Source organism: Salmo trutta, chromosome 20 (assembly GCF_901001165.1).
Source record: "Salmo trutta chromosome 20, fSalTru1.1, whole genome shotgun sequence".
Lineage (NCBI taxonomy): Eukaryota > Metazoa > Chordata > Actinopteri > Salmoniformes > Salmonidae > Salmo > Salmo trutta.
In genome coordinates this window covers 31,557,509-31,570,691 of record NC_042976.1, presented here as the reverse complement: position 1 = coordinate 31,570,691, position 13,183 = coordinate 31,557,509, and the positions used below count along the sequence as shown (strand labels likewise).

General features: G+C 41.1%; 1 protein-coding gene across 3 annotated transcripts in view; it reads right to left on the bottom strand.

Annotated features, from left to right (window-relative positions):
* The window catches only part of aff3 (AF4/FMR2 family, member 3), a 37,209-nt gene that overhangs the window by 22,004 nt on the left and 2,022 nt on the right, over positions 1-13,183 (bottom strand). Inside the window, exon 2 of one of the 3 annotated variants that reach the window (XM_029702857.1) lies at positions 7,104-7,236. The exons of the other annotated variants lie outside the window; for them this stretch is intronic. The gene's annotated coding sequence lies outside the window, so the exon portion shown is untranslated. The remainder of the gene's footprint in view (positions 1-7,103; positions 7,237-13,183) is intronic. 3 annotated transcript variants of the gene reach the window in all.

The following is a 13,183-nucleotide window of genomic DNA, read 5'->3' as shown; positions in this document are numbered from 1 at the left end:
CCGTACTGGTCCCCCATCCACAGTTGCAAGTACTATACCTTCCACCATACTCTCCGTTTCTAAACCCTATCGAAGAGTTTTTCTCTGCATGGCGGTGGAAGGTTTACGATCTCCAGCCCCAGGCTCAGGTACCCCTCATTCAGGCCATGGAGGACGCCTGTGACCAAGTCGACGCCGCAGCTGTGCAAGGATGGATTCCACATTCAAGACGGTTCTTCCCGCGTTGTCTTGCTAATGAGGATATTGCTTGTGATGTTGATGAAATTCTCTGGCCAGATCCAGCTAGGCGACGTATAGTATGTTTACTGTAGTATTTTCTGTACAATATTGTACGTTTTTTTCAGATTATTTTATGTTTGTTGTTGTTATTTACTGTAATTGTAACCTGTACTGGATACAGTATTTTACGTTTGTCTGTTTGCTGAGCTAACAGTGTTATGCACACTACTGTAGTAGCAAGAAAACCAAGATGCAGCAGAGGTTGTGGATTCATTATAAATATTTAATAAAATGAACCACTAATAACAAAACCTCAAACAGCAACGAAAGCTAACAGTCCTGTCTGGTCAAAACGAACGAGACAGAAAACAAAACCCAAAGGAAAAACCTGCTCCTTATGTGTGACTCCCAATCAACAACAACGAACTTCAGCTTTGCCAGATTGGGAGTCACACACGGCCCAAAACAAAGAAATACAAAAAACCTAGAAAAAGAACATAGAACGCCCACCCAATGTAACACCCTGGCCTAACCAAAATAAAGAACAAAAAACCCCTCTCTATGGCCAGGGTGTTACAGTTGTCATGAGAACTGGGACATGTTTTGTTGTGATTCTCCATGTTGACATGTTGACTGATTTGGGTATATGGAGAGAAATAAATGATATTTTCCTCAGTCTGCAGCATTGGTCTTGTGTAGTGTTTGTATAGTTGCACTTTCTCTGTGTACTTCATTTACAGTACTCTAATCACTGACAATTAGACTTGCTAAAAGTGTTTTAGGTTAGCAACAGCAGTGTGTAACTGGTTCAAAAAGATTGAAGTCATATGAAATGTGTTTCGTATGGTAACAAAATATAGTTTTTATGAAGTTGTGTATAGTTTTGACAAAAGTGTTCCATTTTGCAAATGATCTGAAGTGTTGTGCTACTTTGGTGTAGGGTTGTGCTAATTGTGTGTAGTGTTCTGACAAACCGGGCCCTGTTTTCAAAATTGTGCTTAAACAATTGAAGAAAAGCTGCAAGTAAAAATACTTTAAAGTACTACTTAAGTTGTTTTTTGGGTATCTGTACTTTACTATTTATATTGTTGACAACTTTTACTTCACTACATTCCAAAATAATGTACTTTTTACTCCATACATTTTTCCTGACATCCAAAAGTACTTCTTACATTTGAACGCTTAGCAGGACAGGAAAATGGTCCAATTCACACACTTATCAAGAGAACATCCCTGGTCATCCCTACTGCCTCTGATCTGGAGGACTCACTAAACATAAATGCTTCGTATGTAAATTATGTCTGAGTGTTGGAGAATGCCCCTGGCTATCCGTACATTTGTGTTGTCTGGTTTGCTTAAAATAAGGAATTTGAAATTATTTATTATTTTACTTTTGATACTTTAGTGATTACATTTACTTTTGTTTTAAGTATATTTAAAACCAAGTACTTTTAGACTTTTACATAAGTAGTATTTTAAAGGGTGACTTTTACTTGAGTCATTTTCTATTAAGGTATCTTTACTTTTACTCAAGTATGACAATTGTCTACTTTTTCCACCACTGCCTGCTTCTAGCCTGGACCACATCACTATGGGCTTCAGTTCATTGCCAGGACTATCATTGGCTAAGCTAAAGAACATGCAGATCTAACTCTAGCCATTGAAAGACATGAGGGTGAGGGATGGGGATGGGGGTTGTAGGGTGTCTGTGAAAGACATGAGGGTGAGGGATGGGGGTTTTAAGGTGTCTGTGAAAGACATGAGGGTGAGGGATGGGGATCGGGGTTATAGGGTGTCTGTGAAAGACATGAGGGTGAGGGATGGGGATGGGGGTTATAGGGTGTCTGTGAAAGACATTAGGGTGAGGGATGGGGATGGGGGTTGTAGGGTGTCTGTGAAAGACATGAGGGTGAGGGATGGGGATCGGGGTTATAGGGTGTCTGTGAAAGACATGAGGGTGAGGGATGGGGATGGGGGTTGTAGGGTGTCTGTGAAAGACATGAGGGTGAGGGATGGGTATTTGGGATGTAGGGTGTCTGTGAAAGACATGAGGGTGAGGGATGGGGGTTGTAGGGTGTCTGTGAAAGATGTAGGTTGTGATAAATTGTCCATGATCTGTGTGTATGTCTATGTCTATGTGTCTGCGTGTTTGTGTGTTGTCGGTGTGAATTCAGAGGTGTCATGATACAGCCTGTACACAGTGTGAAACAGGTTCTTAGTCTATTGTGGCTGTGACGTGTTTTGAGTGACAACCTGTCTTTTGTTCCTATCGCTTTGTGTATATTGTACATCAACTTCTGTGTATTTTGTGCATATTTGTAGCTGTCTTTGTGATCTCTCTTTTGTTAGTGTCTTTGTGTGTGTGTGTGTGTGTGTGTGTGTGTGTGTGTGTGCGCGCGCACGCACGTGCGTGCGTGCATACTTGCTTGCGTGTGTGTTTGCAAGTGATGTCCCTGAAGCATTGGTCTACCAGAGGGAGGACAGGGGTTTTGATGATCCAGGTGATAATCGTCAGGGTGATTATGAGACAGTGCCCAGTGAACTATCCTATCTGCTATCTGTTATCTGCTCTATCTGAGTACAGGAGCCCAGCTCTGAATAGGAAGCCAGCCAGAGAGAGAGAGAGAGAGAGAGAGAGAGAGAGAGATCTTTGCACCAATCCTCATCGCATACAAATGATTAGATTGACTGACAAAGACAAGTCACAGCCATGTTAGAAGAGCAATAATACAGTTGTTTAGTATGGATTATTAACATGGATTATTAACATGGATTATTAACATGGATTATTAACATGGATTATTAACATGGATTATTAACATGGATTATTGTATGGATTATTAACATGGATTATTAACATGGATTATTAACATGGATTATTAACATGGATTATTAACATGGATTATTGTATGGATTATTAACATGGATTATTAACATGGATTATTAACATGGATTATTGTATGGATTATTAACATGGATTATTAACATGGATTATTAACATGGATTATTAACATGGATTATTAACATGGATTATTAACATGGATTATTGTATGGATTATTAACATGGATTATTAACATGGATTATTAACATGGATTATTGTATGGATTATTAACATGGATTATTAACATGGATTATTAACATGGATTATTAACATGGATTATTGTATGGATTATTAACATGGATTATTAACATGGATTATTAACATGGATTATTAACATGGATTATTAACATGGATTATTAACATGGATTATTGTATGGATTATTAACATGGATTATTGTATGGATTATTAACATGGATTATTGTATGGATTATTAACATGGATTATTAACATGGATTATTGTATGGATTATTAACATGGATTATTAACATGGATTATTGTATGGATTATTAACATGGATTATTGTTTGGATTATTAACATGGATTATTGTATGGATTATTAACATGGATTATTGTATGGATTATTAACATGGATTATTAACATGGATTATTGTATGGATTATTAACATGGATTATTGTATGGATTATTAACATGGATTATTGTATGGATTATTAACATGGATTATTGTATGCATTATTAACATGGATTATTAACATGGATTATTGTATGTATTATTAACATGGATTATTAACATGGATTATTGTACGGATTATTAACATGGCAGAGAAAGGGATGTGTGTGTGGTGCGAGCGTGTGAGTGTGTCTAGTCCATGCCGACTTTTGCATCGCCATTGAACAGGAAGCAGGCTCTGGAAAAGGTCAAGCCTTATCTGTTCTGATGGCTGTGTGCTTGTGTGTGTGTGTGTGTGTGTTTGTGTGCGTGTGTGTGTGTGTGTGTGTGTGTGTGTGTGTGTGTGTGTACGTGTGTACGTGTGTCAGTGGAGGCTCCTCAGAGGAGGAAGGGGAGGACCATCCTACTTATTGAATAAAAAAAATACAAATAGTGAAACATTCAAAAAGTTATTATTTTTAGATACAACTATACTAAATATATTCACATCACCAAATAATTGATTAAAACAAACTGTTTTGCAAAGAAGGTCTACAGTAGCCTCAACAGCACTCTGTAGGTTAGCACCATGGTGTAGCCAGAGGACAGCTAGCTTCCATCCTCCTCTGGGTACATTGACTTCAATACAAAACCTAGGAGGCTCATGGTTCTCACCCCCTATAGACTTACACAGTCATTATGACTTTTGGAGGACGTCCTCCAACCTATCAGAGCTCTTGCAACGTGAACTGACATGTTGTCCAAACAATCAAAGGATCAGAGAATGTATTTAGTACTGAACACATAAACTACAGCTAGCTAGCACTGCAGTGCATAACATGTGGTGAGTAGTTGACTCAAAGAAAGAGAAAGAGAATAGTTGAACAGTTTTGAACTAAATTCTTCAAAAATTAAATGGAAGCAAACGAAACAAAACAGGGATAAACCTACCTGAATTTGCCCAATAGAAACTCTCGTCACCTAGATGCAGGCAAGAGTGTGCAAGGTGGTACTGAATGTTTCAATGTCTGTCACCTTGGTTACTCACATTTCACTCGACCTGTGTGCACCTACGTTGTAAACTTTCCTTCATAGGTTAGATTGTATCAACCTCATGATGGGTATAGGTTGTAACATGTAGTAGCCTAAACCTATCGCTGTTACATTGAACTGGGTGAATGGAATATGAATGACAGTCATCCAATATGCTGTAATAGAAATAAGGCCATGCTCATTAAAAAAGTACAAAATTCCTCCCTAATCTTAAACGGAACTGACTGCCACTGCTGTGTGTGTGAATGTGTGTGTGACAGAGAGAGAGATAGAGAGAGAGAGACTTCACCACGGATTCACCCTGCACACCCTCATTGACAAACAAACAAAACAAAACAAAGGCAAAGTCTTCTTATGCTTTGTTGATTTCAAAAAAGCTTTCGACTCAATTTGGCATGAGGGTCTGCTATAGAAATTGCTAGAAAGTGGTGTTGGGGGGAAAAACATACGACATTATAAAATCCATGTACACAAATTCCTTTTAGACAATGTTGCCCTAGAACACACAAAAAACGATACATACCTCAGCCTAAACAATCAGCGCCACAAGTAACTTCCACAAAGCTGTGAACGATCTGAGAGAGAAGGCAAGAAGGGCCTCCTATGCCATCAAAAGGAACATCAAATTTGACATACCAATTAGGATCTGGCTAAAAATACTTGAATCAGTTATAGAACCCATTGCCCTTTATGGTTGTGAGGTCTGGGGTCCGCTCACCAACCAAGAATTCACAAAATGGGACAAACACCAAATTGAGACTGCATGCAGAATTATGCAAAAATGTCCTCAGTGTACAATGTAAAACACAAAATAATGCATGCAGAGCAGAATTAGGCCGATACCCACTAATTATCAAAATCCAGAAAAGAGACGTTAAATTCTAAAAGGAAGCGATTCCCAAACCTTCCATAACAAAGCTATCACCTACAGAGCAAGCTGATCCTGGGGCTCTGTTCACAAACACAAACAGACTTCACAGAGCCCCAGGACAGCAACACAATTAGACAAAACCACACTGCCCATAAAATGAGGTGGAAACTGAGCTGCACTTCCTAACCTCCTGCCAAATATATGACCATATTAGAGAAACATATTTCCCTCAGATTACACAGACCCACAAAGAATTTGAAAACAAATCCAATTTTGATAAACTCCCATATCTATTGGGTGAAATACCACAGTGTGCCATCACAGCAGGAAGATTTGTGACCTGTTGCCACAAGAAAAGGGCAACCAGTGAAGAACAAACACCATTGTAAATACAACCTATATTTATGTTTATTTATGTTCCCTTTGCACTTTAACTATTTGCACATCAGACTGTATACAACACTGTATATAGACATAATATGTCATTTGAAATGTCTTTATTCTGTAATGTTACTGTCAATTTTTTATTGTTTATTTCACTTTTGTTTATTATCTATTTCACTTGTTTTGGCAATGTAAATATATGTTTCCCATGCCAATAAAGCCCCTTAAATTGAAATTGAATTGAGAGAGAGTTGAAACAGATGGACATGTGTGAGAGAACAGTAGAGTCTGTCAGAGCTGTCTTGAACAGAGTAAGGAGAGTCTGCTCTGAGAAGCATGTCTCCTTTCATTCAATTCAGTCTAACACACACACACACACACACACACACACACACACACACACACACACACACACACACACACACACACACACACACACACACACACACACACACACACACACACACACACACACACACACACACGTAATGTAGTAGACACATCTAGTACCTGTTGTCACTTCTCTCACTCTTTTCCTCTCCCCTCTCTTCTTCATAAACACAGCCTTTTCCCCATAACCCCAGAAGGCAAGTATTCCCTCTCTCTACTCCTCCTTTCACTTCATTATCTCTCCTCTCCTCCCTCAGTAACCAAGGACACTGATTCATCCCTTCCTCCCCTCCTCTCACAAAAACAAGCCTTCCCAGGTGAGCAGTGTGCTGCTATCTCTCCACTCCCTTTCCCCCTCTTTCTCTGCTCCCTCTCCTCCTCCCTCTTCTTCTGCTCTTTCTCCTCTCTCCTTCCTCTCTTACTCTCCCTCTATTTCTCTCCATCCCTTCTCTTCATTTCTATCTCCTGTGCTAGTCTTTTGGCTAGGAAAGGTAGACCGTGAACAGCACACTGGGACAGGATTTCAGTAGGCAGGATACAGTCAGACATGCTCTGTTCAGCTACAGCTACCAACAGCAACAGAGATTCCCCCAAAGGCCTGTTACTAGTAGCCTCAGGGCAACCACCACTAAGAGGACAGGAGAAAGTGTAACGTGTACCAACACAGACATTTGTTCCAGCCCAGCACTACACACCTGATTTAGCTAGTGCAGAGCAGTGTAGATCAGTGCAGCAGTTATGGTCCCGTGGGCCAGGTGGGAGTATAAAGTCAACCATCTCTTACCCTAGAATATCCTTGACACAGCTGCTACACTCACTTCCTATGACCTGAATGAGGACAGAAAAACCGTTTGAGAAAAGTCATAGAGACAACATCCACACAGTAAAATAAAACAGGTGTGGTGGAGGTCTATACAGTGGTGGTCTTTCAGTAACCAATGAGAATGCCTTGACAGATATAGGTTGCGAAACCCAACCAGGGCATGTGAGCCTACATCAAAACGATTGTTCACTGAGACTTGCTTGTCTGTTTGTTGTGTCTGGCCAGACTAAAGTATGCTAATCTGCAGTGTTCCATGGTGTGTGTCTGGGGGCATTGAAACATCATTACTGTAGCCTTCTGCTGATCCTAGTGTGAACCCATTTGATCCCACGTTGTCTTCAGATATGCCCACTATGTACACCTTATACAATTAGTAACCCCTATAAGCCATATTGCTTTTTGAAAAATAATATTGAAAAGTATGTGAAACTATGTTTTATTTTCTGTCACAATTGTGCCCGATGGGAACATACAGTGGTGCCTATAATACAATTAACAGATACAGTATTTACCACTATTCCCAAGCTCCAATATCTATATACCTTATCCCACTTACCCACACATCTAAACACAATGACGCACACACACCAGCCCTAATATCTATATACCTTATCCCACTTACCCACACATCTAAACACAATGACCCACACACCCCAGCCCTAATATCTATATACCTTATCCCACTTACCCACACATCTAAACACAATGACCCACACACCCCAGCCCTAATATCTATATACCTTATCCCACTTACCCACACATCTAAACACAATGACCCACACACCCCAGCCCTAATATCTATATACCTTATCCCACTTACCCACACATCTAAACACAATGACCCACACACCCCAGCCCTAATATCTATATACCTTATCCCACTTACCCACACATCTAAACACAATGACCCACACACCCCAGCCCTAATATCTATATACCTTATCCCACTTACCCACACATCTAAACACAATGACCCACACACCCCAGCCCTAATATCTATATACCTTATCCCACTTACCCACACATCTAAACACAATGACCCACACACCCCAGCCCTAATATCTATATACCTTATCCCACTTACCCACACATCTAAACACAATGACCCACACACCCCAGCCCTAATATCTATATACCTTATCCCACTTACCCACACATCTAAACACAATGACCCACACACACCAGCCCTAATATCTATATACCTTATCCCACTTACCCACACATCTAAACACAATGACCCACACACCCCAGCCCTAATATCTATATACCTTATCCCACTTACCCACACATCTAAACACAATGACCCACACACCCCAGCCCTAATATCTATATACCTTATCCCACTTACCCACACATCTAAACACAATGACCCACACACACCAGCCCTAATATCTATATACCTTATCCCACTTACCCACACATCTAAACACAATGACCCACACACCCCAGCCCTAATATCTATATACCTTATCCCACTTACCCACACATCTAAACACAATGACCCACACACCCCAGCCCTAACCCTAACACCCACATGCCAATATCCTAATATTAATGCAACCAAGTCCTGATACACCCATATCCTAGCCATATGTATTACCCATAGACTCCAGTTCCTTTGCCTAAACACCTCAGCCCTGTTACTTGCCTATCTCAGCCCTGTTACCCACTTTGCCAAGACTTGTATTCCACCAAGTCATCAACATGTACCTATATCCAGCTATCCACTGCACACTCCAACTCTGTTTATTGCATATCTTAGTCCTGTGACCTCTGACCTCTATACTCTAACCATTTCATAGATAAACTCATAGTACAGTGGTATATTACATTTTCACCAGCCTCATTCACTATTTTTCTACCACAAACTTGTTATCAGAAAGGATTTGAAAGGGCAATAGATGTCTGTTCAAACCCATGACCTATAGGAGCCTGGTACATCTCTACACCCCATTACATAAACCAGGTCAATTCATGGGCATTAAGCTTGACACTCATATAAAACAAGTCTACCCAGGTGCTCAAGCCTCAACATTCATATATACTAGGTCAATACATGCACTTCATCCCTAATATACCCATACAAACCAGGTTACCACCAGAGGCTATATCCAATACTCTGATAAAACAGGTCTACCATTGTACCGACACTGAACAGAAATATAAACACAACATGTAAAGTCTTTGTCCCATGTTTCATGAGCTGAAATAAAAGATCCCAGAAATGTTCCATCCTCACAAAAAGCGTATTTCTCTCAAATTTCATGCACAAATTTGTTTACATTCCTACCTGTTAGTGAACATTTCTCCTTTGCCAAGATAATCCATCCACCTGACAGGTGTGGCATATCAAGAAGCTGATTAAACAGCATGATCATTACACAGGTGCACCTTGTGCTGGGGACAATAAAAGGCAACTGTAAAATGTGCAGTTTTTTCACATAACACAATGCCACAGATGTATCAAGTTTTGAGGATGCATGCAATTGGCATGCTGACTGCAGGAATGTCCTCCAGAGCTGTTGCCAGAGAATTGAAAGTTCATTTCTCTACCATAATCCACCTCCAATGTCGTTTTAGAGAATTTGACAGTATGTCTAACCGGCCTCACAACCGCAGACCACGTGTAACCACGCCAGCCCAGGACCTCCACATCCGGCTTCTTCACTTGCGGTATCGTCTGAGACCAGCCACCCGGACAGCTGATGAAACTGTGGGTGTACACAACCAAAGACTTTCTGCTCAAAGTGTCAGAAACCGTCTCAGGGAAGCTTATCAGCGTGCTCGTCATCCTCACCAGGGACTTGACCTGACTGCAGTTCGGCGTCGTAACCGACTTCAGTGAGCTGGCCGCTGGCAAGCTGGAGAAGTGTGCTCTTCAAGGATGAATTACGGTTTCAACTGTACTGGGCAGATGGCAGACAGATCGTATGGCGTCGTGTGGGCAAGCGATTTGCTGATGCCAACGTTGTGAACAGAGTGCCACATGATGGCGGTGGGGTTATGGTATGGGCAGGTATAAGCTATACGGACAACAAACATAATTGCATTTTATCAACTGCAATTTCAATTCACAGAGATACAGCGACCTGAGGCCCATTGTTGTGCCATTCATCCGCCGCCATCAACTCACGTTTCAGTATACAACAGCATGTTCGAGTTCCCGCCAATATCCAGCAACTTCACACAGCTATTGAAGAGGAGTGGGACAACATTCCACAGGCCACAATCAACAGCCTGATCAACTCTATGTGAAGGAGATGCATGAGGCATTGCCTGAGGCAAATGGTGGTCACAGCAGATACTGACTGCCCCTGTCTTTTTTTAAAGGTATCTGTGACAAACAGATGCATATCTGTATTCCCAGTCATGTGAAATCCATAGATAAGGCTTAATGAATGTATTTCAATTGATTAATTTCCTTATATGAACTGTAACTCAGTAAAATATTTGAAATTGTTGCATCTTGTGTTTATATTTTTGCTCGGTGTATTTAGCAAAACTCACATGAACCAGTTTTACCCTGTGCAAGAGAAACTGAACAAAACTATTGAAGTGAAATATTTATTATGTTATTACCCGTGGCGGTGGGGGGTGTTTCAGATGAGAGAGGACGATACATTTTTTTACGAGCATGTCCTTATTTCTATTACAGCATATTGGATGACTGTCATTCATATTCCATTCACTCAGTTCATTGTAACATCCAGTGGCAGATTTAGGCATAGGTGACATGGGCAGCCGCCCAGGGCGGCATCTTGCCGCGGGCGGCATGCAGCGCAAACACCAACAAAAATCTATCTATATATATATATATATATATTCCGAATGGTGACATTTGCGCGATCGGTTTTCTATCGCTCATTTTCACGTCACGTCAATGTGACGTGTGGGTCAATTAACCTTGTCGGAGTTGGCGCCCTGATTCTAGTTTGTGAGCTAGGCAGGCTACTGCCTGGGAAGGTCTCCCACTCAGAAGTACGGGATGGGGAGGGGGGCGGGGGTAGGTTGACCTCAGGCCTCCCCACTGGAAGGCCGAGGTAGGGGTACAGGGGTAGGTTGACCTCAGGCCTCCCCACTGGACGCCCGAGGTAGGAGGACGGGGGTAGGTTGACCTCAGGTCTCCCCACTGGAAGCCCGAGGTAGGTGTGGGGGGGTTGACCTCAGTTCTCCCCACTGGAAGCCCGAGGTAGGGGCGCAGGGGGAAGGTTGACCTCAGGTCTCCCCACTGGAAGCCCGAGGTAGGTAGATCAGAAGACTCGATCAAATAGTGCACCAGCTTTGTAATGCAATTAGTTATGCAATTTAGTTTGTGTGTTTCTTGTTTGAAGTGCAATAGTGTAAAAATCAGGTTCTCTTCTTTATAAGTGTGTTATTCTAGTTGTGTATTTGTGTAATATAGGATTTGTGCAATTTAGTTATATTTGTGTATTTTTTGTTAGCAATAGGGTAATAGTGTAATAATTTAATTCTCTTTTTTACTTGTATTTATATACAACAATTTGTTTCTATTTGTCTTTGTTACTTCTTTTTGATATGTATGAGTCTTATTTTTGTATGCATTTTTATATTTATATAGTTTTAAATGTTATGATTATTTATATGTGTTGTTCCAAATGTCTGAATAAAAATGACAGTTAGTGCAGAATGGTGCAGCGGGGTTCGCCCAGGGAGACATACAAGCTACCGCCACTGGTAACAGCGATACATTTAGGCTACTACATGATACTAAAATGTTCCCCATACCCATCAGGTTGCTACACAACCTAGCCAATGAACCAAAGTTTACAACATAGGTGCACACAGGTCGAGTGAAATGTGAGTAACCAAGGTGACAGACATTGACACATTCAATACCGCCATGCACACTCTTGCCTGCATCTAGATAGCTGATCTACGGTGTAATCATTAGTCCAACAGTTGCAAACAAGAGTTTATATTGGACAAATACAGGTATGTTTAGCCCCGTTTCATTCAGTTTGCTTCCGTTCCAAAAATATTTTTCAACAGAATCGATGGAATGAATACATCCCTGATCACATGCAAACACAGTTCACTTTCATAGCAGCCACATACAAACAGCATGATTCCTTTAATCGTTGTAGAATTCCTTCTCGCGTCTACGCGCTCTCCTCCTCTCATCTTTTCCCTTTGCTTGTGGACTTCAGTGCACAACACATCAGCTGTCTGTGACCTGGTGAAAAAACCTGCTACAACAGTGTACAGCAAGCAGTTTAGCAGTTACACCGGTGGGCCCCGGTGGCAATACATTTGTAAAACCAAAAGCTTACCTTGACTTGGAAGAGTCCCAGTGTTGGATAGCAATAGCCAGCTAGCTAACATAGCATCCCTCTCTGTTTGAGTCGGTTGTTTGAGTAGGCTAAACTAGCTAGTTGCATTCGCTAGCTAAGTAAGTGAAAGTGAAACGTGAATAAAATATGAAATATAGCTAGCTCTCTCTCTCTCTCTCTCTTGCTTCTCCATAATTTGTTCAAAACTGTTCAACTATTGTCTTTCTCTCTTTGAGTCAGCTACTCACCACATGTTATGCACAGCAGTGCTAGCTAGCTGTAGCTTATGCTTTCAGTTCAAGATTCATTCTCTGATCCTTTGATTGGGTGAACAACATGTCAGTTCATGCTACAAGTGCTCTGATAGCTTGGAGGACGTCCTCCGGAAGTGGTCATAATTACTGTGTAAGTCTATGGAAGGGGTGAGAACCAGGAGCCTCCTAGGTTTTGTATTGAAGTCAATGTACCCAGAGGGTCTACGCATCACAAATCCCTGTGAAATAACTCAATTAAACTTCCAACTGGATGGATCAGATTTATACATTTGATTAAACATCTGGCTCCTTGTTCTATCTGTGCTTATAATATGGCTACACGTTCAGCATTGTGTTCAATGACAGGGGTGCACGTCCACACACGTCCACACACGTCCACACACGTC